The following is a 24,123-nucleotide window of genomic DNA, read 5'->3' as shown; positions in this document are numbered from 1 at the left end:
TGGCCGAAATATCCTGACATAAAGTTGCGGATGTATGACAATTCACCGGCAACTGAATGGACCAATCAGAAAGGTGAGAAAAGTTTTAAAATTCGCACATCGTGTCGTTCCGGCTGTGATTGTTCCGAGTAGACTTGTCACTCCTGCTCTTCTTAGCATTTCTTCGTTTAACGCTCTGCCTGCACGTTGAATCTACTACATTCTCGTCTAGCAGCACATTTCAAAGGTGTGCCGACTTTTCTGTCTTGCTCAGGGTCTAGGTGCCTCAGTCCAAATAGTTTCGAGAACGGACTAATAAAAAAAGAGAAAGTTTAGATAGTGATTTCAGTGCTTAGTGTCCCGTACAGTCTCTTTCCAATCGAGTACCATCCACATAGCGTTATACAGCGATGTCAAACTGTCAGAAAATCTTTCTTCGGGATGTTGCCAAACTCTCGCGTCACATTCGCACCTTCTTCGGTCTTCGTGAACCATCAGAGACTCCTTCTGAACTTCGTCGTTTTGTAGTAGGTTCGTATTGATAACACCAGTAATAAAACTTCCTGGCAGATTAAAACTGTGTGCCGGATCGAGACTCGAACTCGGGACCTTTGCCTATCGCGGGCAAGTGCTCTACCATTTGAGATACCCAAGCACGACTCACGACCTGTCCTCACAGCTTCAGTTCTGCCAGTACCTCGTCTCCTACTTTCCAAAAAGTAATGATTTTCTCCAAAAAAGAATTTTTCAAATTTTGCATTTTAATAAAGTTCCTGCAGGAATCCACGCGCCGTTGTTTTTGTGTAGGGCAAACTTCGCACACTGCTTTCTGGAGAACGTCTTGTCCACTTGATTCAGAGATATGTTTGTTGCGCCAATGCGATTTGTGACGCAACAAGGTTGTCACATTGCGGCCGCACGTCCGCTTCTAAACACTGACTTCTCACAACTAACAGCTCGAAAGCACATCTGTTACGTACGGTTGTTGTTAAAGCTACCAGCGTAATTACTCCGCTAACGTAGCTTATATGCCAGAAATAAAATGTCTCGGAACTTTCTGGACTGACGACGTATGCACTCAGCATATAGCTTTTTATGTATGATTTCCTACTGCCTATGGAGATACGTTCGATGTCAGTCGTTTTTTTTTCGTGATAAATTGTACTATTGCCTGGGTAATTCTTGGTTTCTCATCCGCTGTAACACTTCCATCCGCTTTGATGTAGTTTCCGAGATACTCTAGCATTGTTACCTGTGTATCCTGATGTAATGCTGGCACAATAGCACAGCGTTTCCCGAGTCATGTAAATATAATTTTTGTCCCGCTTCTACTGAATCTCATTTCGCATATTTTAATCTGGGTACTTGAACAAAAAACACTGTAGATGACAATACGTGATGTGTTTGAAGTAAAGTAAGTGTTAGAGTGGGACAAGTTCAGACCAGTTATTCGTCAGGGACGAATTGAGAGAGGGATACGCATGAATCAAATACGTGAGGTTAGGATATGGAGAAATAGGACGCAACTTAACGTAAGCGCAACGTTAAGATAAGGAAGGCGTAAATTCGTTAAATAAAGAAAACTTGCAAACTATTCTGCTAATTGCTAATTCTTTCATCAATAAATGATAGAAAAGAATGAGGCACAATGTCGCATTCAGATTTACTAGCAAATTATAAATTATACAAACATCAGAAAAAGTTTTGCATCACTCCGGTTCCCAGAGCTCCTATAAATAGACGTTGTCTGTGGATATTATATCACAGACACTGGCCATTTGACTGTTCAGATATGTCTATAAACCCGCCCAAAAATACAGACAACCATGCATGAGCAGCGCATATAAGACGGAGGGAGTCCAACAGCCGATCTGTTCCAGTCATTCCACCAGGAAGGAGGTACACGGCTCGTGTTGTCTGTAGTTCGACCATGCCTAGACGGTAAGTACCGCAGTTCGATAGCGCCCTCGTTGCTACTTTGTACCAGGAAGGGCTCTCAACAAGGCAAGCGTTCAGGCGTCTAGGAGTGAACCAAAGAGATGTTCGGACATGGAGGATATACAGACAGGAACTGTCGATGACAGGCCTCGCTAAGTCCATCCAAGCGCTACTACTGCAGTGGATGACCGCCACCTACCGATTATGGCTCGGAGGAATCCTGACAGCAACACCCTGTTGAATAATGCTTTTCGTGAAGCCACAGGACGTCGTGTTACGACTCAAACTGTGCGCAATAGGCTGCATGATCCGCAACTTCACTCCCGACATCCATGGCGAGGTCCAATTTTGTAACGACGACACCATGCAGCGCAGATGAGCCCAGCAACATGCCGAATGGACCGCTCAGGATTAGCATCACGTTCTCTTCACCTATGAGTGTCATATATGCATTCAATCAATCATCGCAGACGTGTTTGGAGGTAAGGCGGTCAGGCTGAACGCCTTAGACATTCTGTCCATCGAGTGCAGCAAGGTGGAGGTTCCCTGCTGTTTTGGGGTGGCATTACGTGGGGCCAACGCACGCGGCTGGTGGTCCTGGAAGGCGCCGTTTATAGCTGTACAATACGTGAATGCCATCCTCCACCGATATTACAGCCACATCGGCAGCATACTGGCGAGACATTCGTCCTGATGGACGACAATTCGCTCCGCCATCGTACACATATTGTGAATGACTTTCTTTAGGATAATGACATCGCTCGACTAGAGTGGCCAGCATGTTCTCCACACACATACCCTATCGAACGTGCCTGGGATAGATTGAAAAGGGCTGTTTATGGACAACGTGACCCACCAACCACTCTGAAGGATCTACACGGAATCACCGTTGAGGAGTGGGGCAATGTGGACCAAGAGCGCTTTGATGAACTTGTGGACAGTATGCGACTACGAATACAGGCATGCATCACTGCAAGAGGACGTGCTACTGGGTATTACAGGTACCGGTGTGTACAGCAATCTGGAACACCACCTATGAACGTCTGACTGTATCGCGGTACAACATGCAATGTGTGATTTCCATGAGCAATAAAAAGGGCAGAAATGATGTTTATGTTGCGAATTCAAATTTTCTGTACAGATTCCCGATCTCTCGGAACCGAGGTAATGCAAAACATTTTTTGATTTGTGTAGGTTATACGCATTACGTGATGAAATGTATCTGGACACCTGGCTGAAAATGACTTAGAAGTTCGTGGCGCCCTCCATCGGCATTGCTGGAATTTAATATGGTGTTGGCCCTCCCTTAGCCTTGATCACATCTTCCACTCTCGCAGGCATACGTTCAATCAGGTGCTGGAAAGTTTCTTGGGAATGGCAGCCCATTCTTCATGGAGTTCTGCATTGAGGAGATGTATCGATGTCGGCCGGTGAAGCCTGGGACGAAGTCGGCGTTGCAAAACATTCCGAAGGTGTTCTGTAGGAGTCAGGTCAGGACTGTGCAGGCCAGTCGATTACAGGAATGTTATTGTCGTGCAACCACTCCGCCACAGGCTGTGCATTATGAAAAGGTGCTGGATCTTGTTGAAAGAATTGCTCTTCAACAGTGGGAAGCAAGAAGCTTCAAATGGTTCTGAGCACTATAGGACTTAACAGCTGAGGTCATCAGTTCCCTAGAACTTAGAACTACTTAAACCTAACTAACCTAAGTACATCACACACATCCATGCCCGAGGCAGGAATCGAACCTGCGACCGCAGCGGTCGCGCGGTTCCAGACTGAAGCGCCTAGAACCGCTCGGCCACACCGGCCGGTGAAAGCAAGAAGGTGCTTAAAACATCATTGTAGGACTGTGCTGTGATAGTGCCATGCAAAACAACAAGGGGTACAAGCTCCCACTATGAAAAACGACCATCACCGCCTCCGTATTTTACTGTTGGCACTACACACGCTGACACATGACGTTCACGCCGCGCGGCTTCTGGTACCTAGTCACGGTCCGTGCGGCTGCCCTCGTCGGAGGTTAGAGTCCTCTCTCGGGCATGGGTGTGTGTGTTAGATTAAGTAATGCGTAGGCTTAAGGAACGATGACCTCAGCTGTGTTCTTACCACAAATTTCCAAATGACGATCACCAGGCATTCGCCATACCCACACCCTGCCATCTGATTGCCACATTGTGTACTGTGATTCGTCACTCCACACACAGTTTTTCCACTGTTCAATCGTCCAATGTTTACGTTCCTTACATCAAGCGAGGCGTCGTTTGGCATTTACCGGCGTGATATGTGGCTTATGAGCAGCCGCTCGACCATGAAAGCCATGTTTTCTCACCACGCGCCTAACTGTAATAGTACTTGTAGTGGATCCTGATGCACATTGGAATTCTTGTGTGATGGTTTGGATAGAAGTCTGGCTATTACACATTACGACCCTCTTCAGCTGTCGGCGGTCTGTCAGTCAACAGACGAGGTCGGCCTCTACGCTTTTGTGCTGTACGTCTCTCTTCACGTTTCCACTTCACTGTCATAGCGGAAACAGTGGATCTAGGGATGTTTAGGAGTGTGGAAATCTCGCGTACAGACGTGTGGCACAAGTGACACCTAATCACCTGACCACGTTCGATGTCCGTGAGTTCCGCGGAGCGCCCCATTCTGCTCTCACGACGTCTAATAACTATTGAGGTCGCCGATATGGTGCATCTGGCAGTAGGTGGCAACATAATGCACCTAATACGAAAAACGTATGTATTTGGGGGTGTCCTGATACTTCTGATCACATAGTGTAATTATCATTCATTTCCACATCTGTCGATCACTCACTGTCGTAACAAGCAGACTCATTCTTCCGGGAAAAATAAAATGATAGAAACGCATGGAACTAAATACGTCAGAATACAAATAACATCTGAAATCGCAGTAAGTAATATATTTCATTTTACAAGTCTTCCTTATGTGCAAGAAAACGAAAAGACCTCCGTGTATTCGCCCGGCAGGATTTGGGAAAATAAGAATGGGTGGATAACGTAAAGCCGGCCGCGGTGGTCTAGCGGTTCTAGACGCTCAGTCCGGAACCGCGCGACTGCTACGGTCGCAGGTTCGAATCCTGCCTCGCGCATGGATGTGTGTGATGTCCTTAGGTTTAAGTAGTTCTAAGTTCTAGGGGACTGATGACCACAGATGTTAAGTCCCATAGTACTCAGAGACATTTGACCCATTATTTTTGATCACGTAAACAAGTCTGAATTTTCTTCACACTAATGAATTTCGTATTCTCAGTACGTCTTAGTGTCATTAACTTTATGAAAAGAAATATCAGGACATAACGTCCCATCGACGACAATATCACTCGAAACTGAGTAAAAGTTCGGATTGGACGGTGAAGGAAATCGGCTGTGTCCTTCCCAAAGGTACCAGATCGGAATATCCCTTCAGCGATTTGAGAAGGCCACGGAAAACTGTAATCTGTATGAAATACTTAAGCCATATCAGCTACTGAATCTCATCCCCACAAGCCAAAGAACTCGACCTGATATATTCGTGCAGGAAATACGAGTTTACGTGGAGAAACGTCTTCAAGCATAGCCTGACAACTTGCTGTTCGTTATTGATTCTTACAAACTTTTATGGAAGTACACTGAAAATTTATCTTGTAGATGACTGATAATTTTCTGAGCAATAACTAGGATGCATCTGCAGCAAGTATCGTTACTCTGTCGTGTATTCACTGAATGGATGCTGCAGTTCAGAGTAAAACAAGGTAATTTTGCTTATTCCCAACTCAACAAAATTTTTCTGGTTGTGTGTATGATCGGGTCATAAGTGATAAAAAGTACCAAAGTTTCTGCTGCCATTGCAGGTAGCCTTCGGCGGGCTGATTCGACAGCTGAAATGGAGTCTTACAGCGAAAGCCTAAGTTTTTAAATTATCGGGTCGTTAAACAGTATTAGTAAATAACATGATCACACCTAAAATAGAAATGAATGAAAGTTCTTTTTCCAGGGTGAAGAGACCTTTGTTCCGATTTTATTGTTGGTTCAAATGGCTCTGAGCACTATGGGACTTAATATCTGAGGCCATCAGTCCCCTACAACTTAGAACTACTTAAACCTAACTAACCTAAGAACATCACACACATCCTTGCCCGAGGCAGGATTCGAACCTGCGACCGTAGTGGTCGCGCGGTTCCAGACTGAAGAGCCTAGAACCGCACGGCAACACCGGCCGGCTTATTGTTTGTAATTAAGCAGAATTATCATGAGGGAACGACTAGCAGGTAATATAGCGAACATAAACGGACGTATTACTTCGTAAAACTCCACCAGAAAACCTCTAAGAGAAATGCACTCTCATCCCAGCAGTGAGAAGAGGGATAGAAAATGCATTTTAATTTTCATAGTAGTAGTAACCCCATTCTTATTTCAAAAACGTGTTAAAATACAGTTTTAGGTCGAGCTTCATCCCCAGAATGTTTTGGAAGACAGTTTAGTCTTTTATGTAACATTTTCAGAGTTTGTATGTTGTCCCAGTTTCTTCATTTTACTGAAATTGGTACCTTATTAGAGACATGGGAAGTTACTACCTAAATAACTAAATGATCGTATATAAGTAGAAATTCGTTCGAGATTTTTCATAAACTGATTTCCTTCAGCTCGTGTAGAATATTTAGGATCGAGGTTAATCATAATACCCCACGTAAATGTTTGAGTCCATCGCCTGAAAACCTTCCTTTCAGCGCCTGTGCCAAGTAACTGTTTCTTTACGTTGGATTAAATCATGGAGGTAGTGACCACATTCACTTATCTCGGTTCCCAGATATCTGCTGATGGCGACTGCAGCCATGAAATCCGGAGACGCCTGTTGCTCGGTAGACAGGCGATGTCACACCTTGACAATGTTCTAAGGTCCAGAGATATAACACTAGCAACAAAGATCCGCATTGTGAGGGCTATGGTCTTTCCAGTTGTGATGTATGGATGTAAGACTTGGACCATTAGAAAGGCTGAACGGCGAAGAATTGACGCCTTCGAATTGTGATGTTGGAGGAAACTTCTTAGAGTTCCATGGACTGCAAAGAGAACCAGCAGATTAATATTGGAGCAAATAGAACCAGATTTCTCTCTGGAATGTCTAATGTTAAAACAAAAGCTGACCTACTTTGGACACACAATGCGAAGGCATGCTTTTCTGGAAAAAACATTAATGCTGGGGAAGATGGAAGGAACTAGAAGAAGAGGACGTCAGAGGATGGGATGGATCGATGGCATCACAGAAGCAATGGGTTCCAGCCTGGAAGGTCTACGGGAGAAAGTGCAAGACTGGAAAAAGTGGCGTGATTTGGCTCATGGCGTCACGAAGAGTGGAACCGACTAAACGAATAGAGAGAGAGAGAGAGAGAGAGAGAGAGAGAGAGAGAGAGAGAGAGAGAGAGAAACTGATAATAGAATTCTTTTATGTACATATTTTACGATGTGTGAAATCTATCTTACTGCTATGGAAATACAAACCTGTTCTTGTGTTTGGTGTGACATTTTTAGAGTAAAAAAAAAATCTTCGTCTCATTTAAATATGTAAAAGACTAAAATAATGTGTACGCCATGACGCCTGATATTATCACCTGTAACGTGTTGTTACACTAAATGCAGGATAGGTCATCTAAACTGCTACCCTCAAATGTTTCCGGTTCCGTTTAAGATTGGGTAAGTCCATTCTCACAAAATAAGACCTATACTCATTTACAGTCGGCTGTGTAAAGATACCTGGAAATATGTTTCTAAGATACCGTGAAACGCGATGCAACAATTCTATGGTTTCAATCGTCAGGAGCCATGTGAAATCATGCATAGCTTCCTTCTTCAGGGTCTGCACAGCCATAAAAGCCTAATGGTGGCAAATAAGCTAAACGTGACAGCGCGTACAGGTGCAATCCAGCGACCAGCAAAGAGCTGGGCGAGCCGTGCCTTTGTGAAGTGGTGGCCAATTACGTAGTCTCCAATAATTCCGCACGTCACGTCCCCCACACTCACTGCCTTTGACGTTCAGCTGCCTCAGCCACTACTTACGGTGACGGTGCAACTAATGCATATTTCTGATATTTAGATTTCTGTGTACTGTTAGCGTTTCTTCGTCACTGAAGCGAGCTATTTGAAGAAAACATCCATTAAAACTTCGTGGCAGGTTAAAACCGTGCGCTCTTCCGGAAATCGAATCCAGGACCTTCTCTTTTACGGTAAGTGTTCGTACCGACTGGGCTATCTGTGTATGACCCACCCTCACCGTTTTACTTCTGCCAGCAACTCCCTCCTGCTTTCGAAACTTGAATAAACTTCTCTTGCTTCCCTTAGGAAACTAGCACTCCTCGAAGAAAGGATATTGCGCAGAAATAGGTTACAAGTTCGAGTCTTAGTTTTAATGTTGCATGTCAGTTTCGAAACGGCACACAGTATTGCACAGAGTGAAAGATTCTTTCTGGGGACAAAACATTGCCCCGACGTCGTATCAGAGCCAAGCACTTTAATTTAGTGTGTAATCCTACTGGTCAGTCGCCTGGTTCAATGATCCATCATAGGGATGGGGGACGTTTGCGTGCAAAATTTCAATAGCGCGGGACTTAGATATTCTTGGGGCACTCACTGCATCTCTGAAGCTAATACGTACATTTTAAGGAAAAGATGCCATCACCTGTTTATTTCGCTCAGACGGTTCCGGATTTTGCCCTTGCCGTCTGCATAACATTCCAGTACCGTTACAACAGCTGTTTGCACATCTGCAAAACTTACGTGATTTTTGAACACAGTTTCAATAAAACTCTGTGTGAATAGAATAACTCAGCGACTTGATTTGCGTTCATTTTTCACTCTCCACAGAGCAACAGCGTATCTAATCTCTCTCTATGCGAAAGGCATTTTTTTCCCTAATTACCCAGCACTGGAAAGACGTCAACTACACAGGTGCATTTCCTCTCCCCTCTTTCATGCCGGTATCGCAGCGGGGATCATCCCATGTCGTCCTTATACAACAACATATTTTCCCTTATTTGAGCGTGAAGTGACGAACTTGAGTATGACGCTTTATCTGATTAATACTCAAGCTTGACAAATCCTACGTTGTAAACAGTATTATTTCTCAGAGAGTAGTTACCTGATTTCACAGAGCGAAGTGCCATTTCAGAAACAATACTGTCAGTAGAAATTAGTTTTGTTGGAAATGTTACTTGGTGGATAAGTGCCACATTTCAAGCCCAAAGCATCAGGAGTCGAATCCTCGGTCGTTTCTAGACCTTTTGTCACTTAAAACGTCTTCCGACTTTGAAAGTGATTCGTATATGTAAAATTTTAAAAGAATCTAGGTGCACTGTGGCGCGGAGTCTACATTAAGCTATAGGCTCCTAATAACTGGTTCGGAAATTTCATAGGTCGGTGGAAGCCAAGAGCACACGACGTGATATAGGATGACGTCTACAAAACACAATCGTGTTCAAACCAACTTTATGGTTGAGTGCAGCTTTACCTGTTAATTTGAAGCAGAATAGAGAAACGAAGTTAATATAGAGGTTTCTGCAATTGTATATATGCTGAATGAGGCGACAAATGAAAAGCTATACCGAGGCCAGGATTAAAACCTGTGTCACGTGCTCAGTAGGCTGTTCTGCTAACCACTACGTCGGCACAGTGGCTTTCACACATGTACGTATACCCCTAGCGCGTCTCTCTCCTAAGTCCAAATTCCCATTCACGCCTTAGCCCGCGTGGTTGAAAAAAATGTTCAAATGTGTGTGAAATCATATGGGACTCAACTGCTAAGATCATCAGTCCCTAAGCTTACACACTACTTAACCGAAATTATCGTAAGGACACACACCTTAGCCCGAGGGAGGACTCGAACCTCCGCCGGGATCAGCCGCACAATCCATGACAGCGCCTTAGGCCCGCGTGGTAATTAATATTGCTATCAGAAGACGTCAGGTAACAGTTTAGTTCATTCCTCCTGCATGATTATTATTTACTGCAGCACGTTCCCCTCTGTCACCTTCATACTGATAGCGTGACAGTAACAACAGCAGAGAAAAATAGCGTCACATCGCCACCTGAAAAAATGTACATAATGACATGACTATTACGTAAACTTCGCGAAAATGGAGTAAATGTGCAAAATTTGAAAATAAAGGGTGGTGCAACAGACTGCTGTCCGAAGCGTTATCCATTGTTCGGAGGGATGTCAGCGAAAATGAAACGCTGCCAGTCCTGGCTTTCGTATTGACCACATTCTTCATTATTTTATTGCTATCTTATCATCCCACTTCTCTTAAAGATCCCTGGAGTATAGTGTTCCAGTAACAGCTAAGATTTCTCTATTCCCTTCAATGATAAAATGTTACCTGCATAAGGAATACATACAGCCGAGCGAGGTGGCGCAGTGGTTAACACACTGGATTCACATTCGGCAGGTCGACGGTTCAAACCCGCGTCCAACCACCCCGATTCACTTTTTCCGTGATTCTCTAAATCACTTCAGCAAATACCATGATGATTCCTTTGAAAAGGCACGGCCGATTTCCTTCTCCATTGTTCCTTAATCCGAGTTTGTGTTCGGTCTCTTCAAAAAATGTTCAAATGTGTGTGGAGCCTTATGGGACTTAACTGCTAAGGTCATCAGTCCCTAAGCTTACATACTACTTAACCTAAATTATCGCAAGGACACACACACACACACACACACACACACACACACACACACACACACACACACACACACGCCCGAGGGAGGACTCGAACCTCCGCCAGGACCAGCAGCACAGTCCATGACTGCAGCGCCCTAGACCGCTTGGCTAATCCCGCGCGGCTGTGTTCGGTCTCTAATGACCTCGTTGTCGACGGGACGTTGAACACTAATCTGCATTAGGAATACTGTATAATACTCTCTCATCAGTGAAGTGTCGTTTGTCGATGACGTTGTTCTCATTATCCCATTACCGTTAGATTAGGAGCATACACTTCACAAGATACTTCATATATCCGACTGGTTGGTAACTTTATTACCAAAACGATGTTGCGACATGAAATTCCATCGTACACCATGGAAAGATACTGAGATACGTAACAAATCGATCTTTCTCTGGTTCACATAACAACTGTAATGTGTTAACATTGAGAAAACGAGTCAAGCGGAAAAATTGTGGCACTGATAACGAAGTAAAAATTTTTTCATATTATTTTGTTACATGTTATACGGTAGTGACTGTCAGGTGCAAATTTAAGTGTGGATTAGTTTCGTTTTTACGGATTTGTAAACCATTGTGCGTGCAGCTCAAGTGCCTAAACCGCAATATTGTGCAGGTTCTTTTGTTCTCTTTTTTGCCTCCGATGAAAATTCAGCCAAAGATGGTGACAGTTTATAACGAGTCTTCCCCTTCAGTTTCATCCATTATTGAAAAATATACGGCCGAATCTACTCATGTTATAACTTTTCTCTGTTCTTGCATTTGATCCGCTTAAAGAACGTCAGAAATCACCCAGAAACTCTAAAATATTGTATTTCACGATCTGCGATAAAATATGTGACGTCGTTCGCCGCGCGGGATTAACCGAGCGGTCTTAGGCGATGCAGTCATGGACTGTGAGGCTGTTCCGGCGGAGGTTCGAGTCCTCCCTCGGGCATGGGTATGTGTGTTTGTTCTTAGGATAATTTAGGTTAAGTAGTGTGTAAGCTTAGGGACTGATGATCTTAGAGTTAAGTCCCATAGCATTTACACACATTTGAACATTTTTTTGTTACGTCGTGCCTGTAAGAAAGGGTAACTATGAGGAAGTTTTGTGCAAGATATGTGCTGCATTGTCTACTGCTAACCAAAAGTAAATGTGAGAAAGACTAACTTCGTAACATTTAGAACGTTTTACATAGACTTCACTTTATTTTGCGCAGAGATTAGTTATTATGGATGAGGCGTGGGGTTCAACAGTTCACGCCAGAAAGGAAACACCAGTCGAAGTAGTGGACGGAATGCAGTAGACCTGCACCTAAAAAAGGTGAAGTTGATTTAATGTGTCAGAAGGTTAAAACCAGTGTTTTCGGTGCTGCGAAAGAAATTCCTGTTATTATGTACTACGAGCATACGTGAACTACTAAGCAAGTTCACTGCTACTGTCGCAGGTTCGTATCCTGCCTCGGGCATGGATGTGTATGATGTCCTTAAGTTAGTTAGGTTTAAGTAGTTCTAAGTTCTAGAGGACTGATGACCACAGCAGTTGAGTACCATAGTGCTCAGAGCCATTTTTTTTACTAAACAAGTTCAAATGGTTCAAATGACGCTGAGCACTATGGGACTCAACATCTGAGGTCATCAGTCCCCTAGAACTTAGAACTACTTAAACCTAACTAACCTAAGGACATCACACACGTCCATGCTCGAGGCAGGATTCGAACCTGCGACCGTAGCGGTCGCGCGATTCCAGTCTGGAGCGCCTAGAACCGCTCGGCCATTCCGGCCGGCTACTGAGCAAGTGTTCGGGTTTGTATGTATGGGGAAAAATTACACGAGAAGTAGTTCAGGTTTCAAAGAAGACAGTCATTGTCCCGCAGCTGCCTACGAAGTGCTTTGAGGATGAGTAAAAGATAGATACGAATTAAATACTTTTGAGATATCGAGTCTATTTGCAAAATTTAACACCTTCTGATATCCGTCTATTAGCACGTTCAAAGATTTTTTACTGGAAAAGGTTTTCAGTGCAATAAGGAGGTTATAGCAGTTGTAAGTGTGTAATATTCAAACCCACTCACTGGTAAAATATTTCACAAAGAGAATGTGCCTACAGGGGTGCCTAGAGCGAAAAATAAATGCGCGGTTCAGTAAGGAAATTCTTTGTTAACTGCCAAGTCGATAACGTTCAGCTCTGTCTCGTAGCACCGACTGTTTGGTAGTACAATAAAAAATAAAACCAAATCAATTAGAGAACAGCTTCCATTATTGCATAGAAGCCATTGTCAAAGTCTGCACGGTTGCCGTCAAAGCTCTCACATAGAACCAGCAAGCAGGCGGAGGCTTCTCTGTGGCTGAAGCGAGGGAACGCGGGGTGTCGGGATTATATTGTGCCACAGGTGTGCGCGCCGGCGCTGGCTTGGCAAATAGCGAACCGCTCACAAGTGAACACCGCCCGCACACACTCGTGTGCCAGAAGACGTCTCCCCACCGAACGCCTGCACACGCCACGATACTTTGAAAGATTACTCTCAACCTACACCAGCTATACGCTGCCTTCCTTATTCTTACGTACGTTTTCTGTAATTTTTCTTATTTACTCAGAAATCACAAATGGAATTTTTGAGACTGCATTCCATTAGCGAGTCCGTGCACCTCGACCACGGAAGAAGTAATGCAAACAAGGGAAACTTCAGCATTTGTCGTATGAATTTGCAACCATTTATTCTTACTATTGCATATCGAGCTCAATCATAAAATGATCATCTTCAGCGCAAGACAAAGCCCAGTGTACTCCTATAATCGTGCAAAAAATGTAATTTCAAATTGTTTATAGTGAAGAACATGCCAAGTAGCAGCTCGTTTTGTATTATCGCGAAATAGGGGAGGTAGTGCCACAGACATGACATTTGAATTGGAGTGGCAATCATTAAAACAAAGGCGTTTTTCTTTTTGCTACTGGATCTTCTCATGAAATTTCAATCACCAGTTTTCTCCTCCGATTGCGAAAACATTCTGTTGGCATCCACCTACATAGGGAGAAATGATCATCACGATAAAATAAGAGAAATCAGGGCTCGCACGGAAAAATTTAAGTGCTCGTTTTTCCCGCGTGCCGTTCGAGAGTGGAACGGTAGAGAGACAGCATGAAGGTGGTTCATTGAACCCTCTGCCAGGAACTTTATTGTGAATAGCAGAGTAATGACGTAGCTGTAGATGTGAGATTCACCTGGACGTATTCTTGCACTGAAGATGATCACTCTGAAACCGATATACACTCCTGGAAATTGAAATAAGAACACCGTGAATTCATTGTCCCAAGAAGGGGAAACTTTATAGACACATTCCTGGGGTCAGATACATCACATGATCACACTGACAGAACCACAGGCACATAGACACAGGCAACAGAGCATGCACAATGTCGGCACTAGTACAGTGTACATCCACCTTTCGCAGCAATGCAGGCTGCTATTCTCCCATGGAGACGATCGTAGAGATGCTGGATGTAGTCCTGTGGAACGGCTTGCCATGCCATTTCCACCTGGCGCCTCAGTTGGACCGGCGTTCATGCTGGACGTGCAGACCGCGTGAGACGACGCTTCATCCAGTCCCAAACATGCTCAATGGGGGACAGATCCGGAGATCTTGCTGGCCAGGGTAGTTGACTTACACCTTCTAGAGCACGTTGGGTGGCACGGCATACATGCGGACGTGCATTGTCCTGTTGGAACAGCAAGTTCCATTGCCGGTCTAGGAATGGTAGAACGATGGGTTCGATGACGGTTTGGATGTACCGTGCACTATTCAGTGTCCCCTCGACGATCACCAGAGGTGTACGGCCAGTGTACGAGATCGCTCCCCACACCATGATGCCGGGTGTTGGCCCTGTGTGCCTCGGTCGTATGCAGTCCTGATTGTGGCGCTCACCTGCACGGCGCCAAACACGCATACGACCATTATTGGCACCAAGGCAGAAGCGACTCTCATCGCTGAAGACTACACGTCTCCATTCGTCCCCCCATTCACGCCTGTCGCGACACCACTGGAGGCGGGCTGCACGATGTTGGGGCGTGAGCGGAAGACAGCCTAACGGTGTGCGGGACCGTAGCCCAGCTTCATGGAGACGGTTGCGAATGGTCCTCGCCGATACCCCAGGAGCAACAGTGTCCCTAATTTGCTGGGAAGTGGCGGTGCGGTCCCCTACGGCACTGCGTAGGATCCTCCGGTCTTGGCGTGCATCCGTGCGTCGCTGCGGTCCGGTCCCAGGTCGACTGGCACGTGCACCTTCCGCCGACCACTGGCGACAACATCGATGTACTGTGGAGACCTCACGCCCCACGTGTTGAGCAATTCGGCGGTACGTCCACCCGGCCTCCCGCATGCCCACTATACGCCCTCGCTCAAAGTCCGTCAACCGCACATACGGTTCACGTCCACGCTGTCGCGGCATGCTACCAGTGTTCAAGACTGCGATGGAGCTCCGTATGCCACGGCAAACTGGCTGACACTGACGGCGGCGGTGCACAAATGCTGCGCAGCTAGCGCCATTCGACGGCCAACACCGCGGTTCCTGGTGTGTCCGCTGTGCCGTGGGTGTGATCATTGCTTGTACAGCCCTCTCGCAGTGTCCGGAGCAAGTATGGTGGGTCTGACACACCGGTGTCAATGTGTTCTTTTTTCCATTTCCAGGAGTGTACAATAATAAAAACGTTTTCAAATTCATATGACCAATGCTGGTGTTTCCCTTGTCTGGAATAATGAATTATTGTCCGAATTTTCATACCCAAATGAACTCCCCCCACCCTTCCCCCCAGGGGACCATGTCTGGGGTGTTATTGGTGGGAATGTCTCGCATTGTCTATCGCTGACATAAGGACAGACCTAAAACTGTAGTTAAAATCTTCTGGGTTATTAGGCCGTGTCATGTTTCTTCTAAAATGTTCGACGTTTCGACCCCTCTGCTGGGATCTTCCTCAGGATCTTTTGGTGTCCACTACTGCTAGAACACTGTAAGAGACGAGTGTCGCGTCGACTTATAAAGGAGGAATCTTCTGGCGTTCGTGCTGGAGAAGTGATAGTATTGGTTAAAATTCATATGGCTACCACTGGTGGGCCATTGTCATAGGCTAATACAGAAGCTGGGGTGCTGGTAGCTCATCTCCTGTGGATACCACTGGCGGTCATCGTCATTGGATAGAAATGCACTATTCCACACTATGCTGGAGAAGGTTTATTGGTCGAAATGCCTGCTACCGCTATTGGTTGGTCGTCTTCAGTGGCTAGATTCGAAACGAACAGAGCAGGAGAGGGGGAATGTTTACCCAAAATATTATTGTCCGCTGAGGAGACTTGCAGCGCGTTGTTTATGCCGCTACCACACCGCGGCCGCGTATTTACTTCCTTGATGGCGGGGAGCCACGATGCCGGAAGCCTATAGCCGTCCTCTCTATTGAAATTAGATGCATTCTTAGAAATTTCAACCTCTTCTCGGACCTTTCTTCTATAAATGTTTCTTTAGCCAATACAAGTTCGTTATTAAAATCAATGTCAGAGCCACAGTTCTCTTGATGTTCCGCTACCGCCGATTTTGCATGTTTTAGCCGCATTTGCCGTTCGTGTTCCTTACTGCGTTCTTTAACAGTTCGTCGCGTTCCGCCTATATACACTTTATATATGAAGACAGTAGATGTTCTCGAAAGAACAGAATACTGTTTGATGACCGTGCAGCTTTTCCTTGGAATAAATGATGACTAACTGAAACCCTCAGCTGCCGACAGGTGTTGTTGATATACCTCGATGTGGACAGCTGAAAATGTGTGCCCCGACCGGGACTCGAACCCGGGACCTCCTGCTTACATGGCAGACGCTCTATCCATCATTTTTTTTTTAAATCTCATTTTGTTCCTGTTTGTTCGTTGCTTCTGCTCTTGGCGGACGTCGCAAGACGCCCGTTTCAGTTCGTCGTTGATCAATTAACTCAGTTTTTTTATTACAGAGGGCAGCTAACCCTCTGACCGAACACGCTGAGTTAACCGTGCCGGCATCCATCTGAGCCACCGAGGACACAGATGACTAGCGCGACTGCAGGAACTATCCCTTGCACGCTTCCCGTGAGACTCACATTCCCAACTGTCCGCAATTCTACATATGTAATCTACCTTATAGACATTTGCCCATTCACGGTCATCAAACAGTATTCTGTTCTTTCGAGAACAGCTACTGTCTTCATATATACAGTTAAAGGCTACCCAGCCATTGACGTTCGTCTGTGCGAATGCGCACAGGTTGCACAAACTCTTAAGAGAATCGCCAAAGCGTGCGCGAGTAATGAGTGAATGGGCAAATGTCTATAAGGTACATTACGTATGCACAATTGTGGACAGTTGGGAATGTGAGTCTCACGGGAAGCGTGCAAGGGATAAGTCGGTGCAGTCGCGCTATTCATCTGTGTCTTCGGTGGCTCAGATGGATAGAACGTCTCCCACGTAAGCAGGAGATCCCGCGTTGGAGTCCCGGTCGGGGCACACATTTTCAGCTGTCCACATCGAGGTATATCAACAACACCTGTCGGCAGCTGAGGGTTTCAGTTAGTCATCATTTACACACACTTAGCCGCAGCCACATGACACTTGATGGACCCCGTATCGTGGAGGTAATCAGGTGTATCCGTTATCCGTCGGAAAAAGTCTTTTATTTGGTTTTGACTAAAGAAAAATGTCTGAATACCATTTTTCTTTAAAATTCTTCTCATGCAGTCAGTGACCCCAGAAACGAACGGTAATCTGAGGAGTGAGAAGGCTGTTCCTCGTCATTCTTATTAGCGGCATAAAAAACGCGCTGCAAGTCACCTCGGCGGACAATAATATTTTGGGTAAACGTTCCCCCTCTCTTGCTCTGCCCGTTTCGAATCTAGCCACTGATGACGACCAACGAACAGCGGTAGCAGGCATTTCAACCAAAAACCCTTCTCCAGCATAGTGTGGAATAGTGCCTTTCTATCCAACGACGATGACCGACAATGGTATCCACAGGAGATGAGCTACCAACGCCCCTTCTTCTGTATCCTATGACTATGGCCCACCAGTGGTAGCCATATGAATGTTAACCAATACTATCACTTCTCCAGCACGAAAGCCAGAAGATTCCTCCTTTATAAGTGGACGCGACACTCGTCTCTGACAGTGTTCTAGCTGTAGTGGACACCAAAAGATCCTGAGGAAGATCCCAGCAGAGGGGTCGAAACGTCGAACATTTTAGAAGAAACATGACGCGGCCTAATAACCCAGAAGATTTTAACTTCAGTGACAACGGCCACGAAAGACTGCAGATTTACAGTCCTACAACTGTTTTCCGTTCCTTTTTCCTTTCTTCGTTTCCCTTCTCTCTTTCCTCCGCTTCGGCGTTTGAGGTTCCTCTTTTTCTTCTTCTTCCCTGTGCGCTCCTGAAGGCCGGCCCACGCGTCTAACCCGTAACAGGAGACTGGTTACCGCGTTATTTCCAGCCCCGGGTCGACAGGTAGGGTTCGCACGTACCCTAGGGAGAGGTAATTGCCTGAGCTGCAACCTTCCCAAATTGCCGATTGGCCTCTCCGTCAATTGTACGGGAGGTGTGACCTGAGATGTGAACAATCACCTAAGGCGGGTGCGCTCCCTCGTGAAGGGGTCCCCAGTTGGAAGGAGCGCGCCATCGGAGACGCTGACAATCGCAATGGGCCAATCATCTTCTCAATCGACGTCTACGAAACGGAATAAGGCTAACGATTCAGAGGCCCTTTCCGTTGCACCGCGGTTCCTCGTGGTCTCACGTACTGAAGACGGTCAGTCGTTCGCCATCCGTTCATTATTCAGAAAGGTGTTGGTGCAGTTGCCGGCTCCGTGAAATTCTGCTCTCGTTTACAGAATGGCACTTTGCTTTTGGAGACTACTTCTGATTCTCCAGCACAACTGCTTGCCGCTTCGCTTCTCCACGGCTACCCTGTTCGTTCAAAATGCCTCTGAGCGCTATGGGACTTAACTTCTGAGGTCATCAGTCCCCTAGAACTTAAAACTACTTAAACCTAACTAACCTAGGATATCACACACATCCATGCCCGAAGCAGGATTCGAACCTGCGACCGTAGCGGTCGCGCGGTTCCAGACTGTAGCACCTAAAACCGCTCGACCACCCCGGCCGGCTACCCTGTTCGTGTTGGGGCCCACCAAACTCTAAATTCTTCCCGCAGTGTTATTTACACCAGGCTGCTCGACGGTGTGACCGAGGCCAAAATCCAGTGTTACCTCGCTGATCAGGGCGCCATTGGGCCGCCCGGAGTGGCCGAGCGGTTTTAGGCGCTTCAGTCTCGAACCGCACGACCGCTACGGTCGCAGGTTCGAATCCTGCCTTGGGCATGGCTGTGTGTGATGTCCTTAGGTTAGTTAGGTTTAAGTAGTTCTAAGTTCTAGGGGACTGATGACCTCAGACGTTAAGTTCCATAGTGCTCAGAGCCATTTGAACCAGGGCGCCATTTCCGTCATCGGGTGACGAAAAAGACAGATTCCTCCTTAGTGCCCACCCGCAATCGTTTTCTCGCCTTTGGTAGCGGTGCTTCCGTCCAAGATCAAAGCAGGCTCTGAAATTATAATAGCCGGCCATACATTCCGAACCTGATGCGCTGCTACCAGTGCCATCGTTTCAACCACATTAGAACGTCTTCCTGACCACATCATGGTCATCAGCGCACTGACAAGAAGTTAGCATGCCAATCTCCTGGGTGGGGACGAATTCTGTCCCCACATGTGGAGCAGTTGATGATGCATTAAAGTCTGCCTACCTTCCCCAGTAATTTAGGGATGAGGCCTGACAGTTCACAAAATTTCACCACTCATAACACTGGAATCAGTATTGGCGAGGATGGTGGGCAGATCTCCATCGAGACTGTGGGCTGCCCTAATATCAATGTATAGGACACACGTTGCCAAAATATGCTGAACTGAAAGTGGCACACCACAAGCTTTACAGAATGGTGAATCCTCCAGCCAGAGGAGGAAGCCATGTGTTAAAGAGCTATATCTGATATGCAGCAGAGCAAGCAGGACCTCCTCCTGCCAGTTAGGCTAACATCTTTCGCCCTGGCTGTGTGGTCGATTTGAGCGACCGAGACTAAGCAAGTCGGAACACACAAGTAACCTGACTCAGTATCATTTCCATAACAATAAGGTATTTGTCGAGAGGTGGACGCGCTTCTGCATATTCCCGCTGAATAACACTGCCACCAGTGCCTTATCCCGGAGTAGATAGCGCTCGGGATCTCATCAATCGTTTACGAAACGCTGCGACATTTTTTTTACGGCTGGCGTACGTAAATTTCACTTGGAGCAAAGTCAGAACGTTGGGATAGCCAAACAACTCTCATTTGAAACTTACCAACAGATGTCTAATTTTTGTAACATTGTGTCGAAGAAGGAATAATCCTTATCGGGAAGCAATTGTTTGTAGCTAACAAGGGCACATTCCCAAGTATTAATAAACGATCTTCATGAAACTTGGCAGGTGTATAGAGGTGGCAAAATACTGCAATACGTATATTTTTGTTAGTGTTAAATTTCACTTCTAAGGGGTTAAACACACCCCGTAAGGTAATTTGGCATTTTAGGTTCAAATGGCTCTGAGCACTATGGGACTCAACTGCTGTGGTCATTAGTCCCCTAGAACTTAGAACTACTTAAACCTAGCGACATCACACACATCCATGCCCGAGGCAGGATTCCAACCTGCGACCGTAGCAGTCGCACGGCATTTTAGGTTTACAGTGAATAATTTCGAAACGATGATATATAAAAAATGTTTTAAAATAAAAGCTGATACGTAATTAATATCATTGATACATGTATAATCAACATCTATAATAATTTTAAATTTTGCAAAATACTCCATCACCATTAATGTTCAACAATGAAAACTTCCGTTAAGACATAAAGAAGCTTTCAGGTCACATACATCTGTCTCATAAAGCCGGTTTCTGAAACAGTGTTTTTGGAATATAAATTCTACACAATGTGCTGTCGCATTATTTTGAACATACATAATTATAATATCTAATGATTCATAGCTATTCTAATAATTTATTTTACTTACATTTGTTTTACGTTTCAAAATAATTTTAAATTTTACATTTATGGCTTCTTTGTTTTTTAGTTTGCCGATTCATATACGTGTATTTTATTAATAGAAAATAAGTGACTCATTACTATCACAGAAGTTAATTACAATAATAATAATCTTGAAGAAAATGCTTGCAACATAGCGTTCTTTTACACCATACTCATAAAATGAACAAAATATCTTGGCGTAATATACACGACGGAGAAGCCAAAATAAGTAGAAGTCAGCAGTATTTCAAATTATAACGGGTGATCGTCTAAATACCCTATGTTTCCGTACATTAGGAAGTCATTGTGAAGAGAATTGATTATGAACTAGTGACTACAGCTTCATTGTACTGTTTATCAAGTGGAGATTGTCCTCATACAGCAGAAGTAGATCGTGGCCTTCTCAAAAGTTCTTCCAACATTGAAAGCCGTATATGTCCCACGGTTGTGTTTGGGCCGTGGAGCCCTTCGGGATCACGAGGAAAAAGTTCCTAGTCGAGGCACGATTTTCTATATCGTTGTTTCAGACTGACAGCCTCAATACTCCAACAATAATATGGTTTTTTCTCTCATTAGGAAATAAAACCTCTTTCAAATAACTTTTTACCTGGTCAGATGTTTACCAGATTTCGATGATGTCGTAAGGACATACGGGGCTTCAAAAAGAAATTCTAGAATTCTCGGTCTAAACTCACCATTCATTAGTTTCTTTCAAACCAATGAAAATGTGGGTGGTCAGTGTGAGACCAGAGACAGAAAAGAAGTTTTCAGCATCGTACCCGAGAACAAGGAACATCTGGTTATCCCAAAGGGCTCGATAGCACGGATGCAGCCTTGGAACGTATATGGTTTCCGATGTTGGAAGAACTTTTTGACTAAATTCTCAGATCTAGTTCTGTTGAATGATAATTAGGTCAATCGCCACTTGATAAAGAAGGTAATCAAGCTACAGTCACTAAACATAGCAAGTCCTCTTCGCCAAGGCTTACCAATGCACTCAAATATGCTTGATATAAAACAGTATATTTAGCTGGTCAGCCGCGACAGTTTGAAATCCTGCTTAATTTTGCTTTGTATTGTGTTATCTGTCGTGTATAATACGTGAAGAAACATCGTTAATTTCATGTGCTTGGTGTAAGAAAACGTTATGTTTCAAGCATTTATTTACAGGTAACCGTTATTGTAATGATACTATATCCTAATAATGAGTTACTCATCAGTTTAAAATAACAAAATGCACCTTTGTGAAACGGTAAAGTAGAAAAAAAAACGGCTCTGAGCACTATGGGACTTAACTTCTGAGGCCATCAGTCCCCTAGAACTTAGAACTACTTAAACCTAACTAACCTAAGGACATCACACACATCCATGCCCGAGACAGGATTCGAACCTGCGACCGTAGCAGCAGCGCGGTTCCAGACTGTAGCGCCTAGAACCGCTCAGCCACCGCGACCTGCAAAGTAGAAAAGAAAGACCGCGAAAGCAAAACGTAAAATAACAATTTAGAACATAGAACAAATATAAGTATAATAATCAGTATAGCTATGAATGATTAGGTATTTTTAAAATAATCAACAGCACATTCTGTACAGATTGGTTTGCAAAAATATTTCAGATACTAGATTTATTACATGTGGCTACAAGTATTTTGAAAGCCTCTTTAATTTATGTTCAAAGAAAAGTTTCTATTGTTCATAATTAAGTTTCAAATTATTACAAAAATTGAATAAACAAATTCCAGAACAATAATTACACATCATTGTATATAGAAAATATTCTTTATATATCATAATTTCGAAGATACTCCCTCTAAACCTAAAATGCTAAATTACGTTTCAGGGTGTGTTTTACCCCTTGAAAGAGAAATTGGGCACAAACAAAAAATTCGTATTGCACTATTTTCTCCCCCTCTATTCACCCGCCAAGTTTCATTAAGCTTCTTTCATGACACTTGGGAATGTTCCGTTGTGATATTTGCAGCTTTTTGACGCTTCGCTGTGGACTGTCGAAGTGATCGATGCACCTAGTTCCGTAAACTAGACGGACATTAGGTGTTTCAGCTTCAAAAGACGGTGACTCTAAGTTTCAGCGAAGAAAACTTAGGGCGGCTTTTGACGGGATTGTGTAGTAAACTTTATAATGGACCGGGCGTGGAACGGCTGTCACATCGACGGGCCCCGTCGCCTCCAGAGCCCAGGGACTCTCGTTCACGGACCTGATTATTTTCTCACCTCATTTTATTTTTGTCGGTCCAGCTGATATCTATTAGGTTTTTAGTCTTTCCACTTTCACCGGCCTCGCGCATTGAAGGAATTCTTTTATTGGTAACTGTCTTCTCCCGTGGTGGTGGTGTGTTGGGGCTTATTGGCGCTCAACATCGAGGTCATCAGCGCCCTGACACACATTAAAAGGAACGAACGTGGACAGACCTAAGAAAACTAAAGCACACACTCAAAGAAAGCAGGAAAAGAAGGAAAATGTTACATAAGAAAGTAAAACCTAAGGAAAGGGGAAACATAGCAACAAGAATGTCACAGGAAATTGTTATTGGCTGCCCACTTACATAAAATATGGGCTAGCTTGTTACACAGTGAGCAAATTAAAATCCTCTCCCTAAAATCTTTGTAAAAACATTTGACATGTCACAGAACTTTAAAACTTTAGCCACATTCGTCCGAGTGTTGCTTAAAAGAGATGGCAGGTCCGCTGGCAAGTCATCTGCGGCCCGCTGGTCAGAAAATAAAACGCAATCCAATAAAACGTGGCGCACAGTGACCTGGACGCCGCAAGCACCACACATTGGACGGTCCTCTCGCCGGAGCAGGTAGCCATGCGTCATAGGGCTGTGGCCTGTTCGAAGCCGAGTGAGGAGAACCTCGTCCCGTCGATGGGGCTGAAAGGAAGTACACCAATCACGCGTTGTGGGCTTGACTATATACGGAGCTTATTGTCAGTCACTTCCAGCCACTCATCCTCCCACCGACGCATAACCCGTGAGCTCAACAGCAAGGTGAGTGCGTGCAAGGGGATAGCACACTGAGATACTTGTGGGGCGAGACACGCCTCCTTGGCTGCGAGATCTGCCCTTTCATTCCCAGCAATGCCGACATGCCCCGGAACCCAGCAGAAAGCTACAACCTTCCCCAGTCTTCTCCCGTAATAGGGTTGGCGATGGTTCGGATGCGGGTGGGGATTCTGTCGCTACGGACGAAGCCTGGGAAACCCCTCGTCTGCTCTGAACCACACTACTGGCCATTAAAATTGCTACATCACGAAGATGCCGTGCTACAGACGCGAAATTTGGCGCCGGTGGCGACACCTACAACGTGCTGACATGAGGCTGGTTTCCAACCGATTTCTCATACACATACAGCAGTTGACCGG

General features: G+C 45.0%; 1 protein-coding gene across 1 annotated transcript in view; it reads left to right on the top strand.

The window, feature by feature from the left end:
• The window catches only part of LOC126299606 (calcium/calmodulin-dependent protein kinase type 1-like), a 1,453,155-nt gene that overhangs the window by 33,648 nt on the left and 1,395,384 nt on the right, over window positions 1-24,123 (top strand). The gene's annotated exons all lie outside the window — the stretch shown is intronic.

The sequence above is a fragment of the Schistocerca gregaria genome, chromosome X (genome assembly GCF_023897955.1).
Source record: "Schistocerca gregaria isolate iqSchGreg1 chromosome X, iqSchGreg1.2, whole genome shotgun sequence".
NCBI lineage: Eukaryota > Metazoa > Arthropoda > Insecta > Orthoptera > Acrididae > Schistocerca > Schistocerca gregaria.
This window is presented reverse-complemented; position numbering and strand designations above follow the sequence as displayed.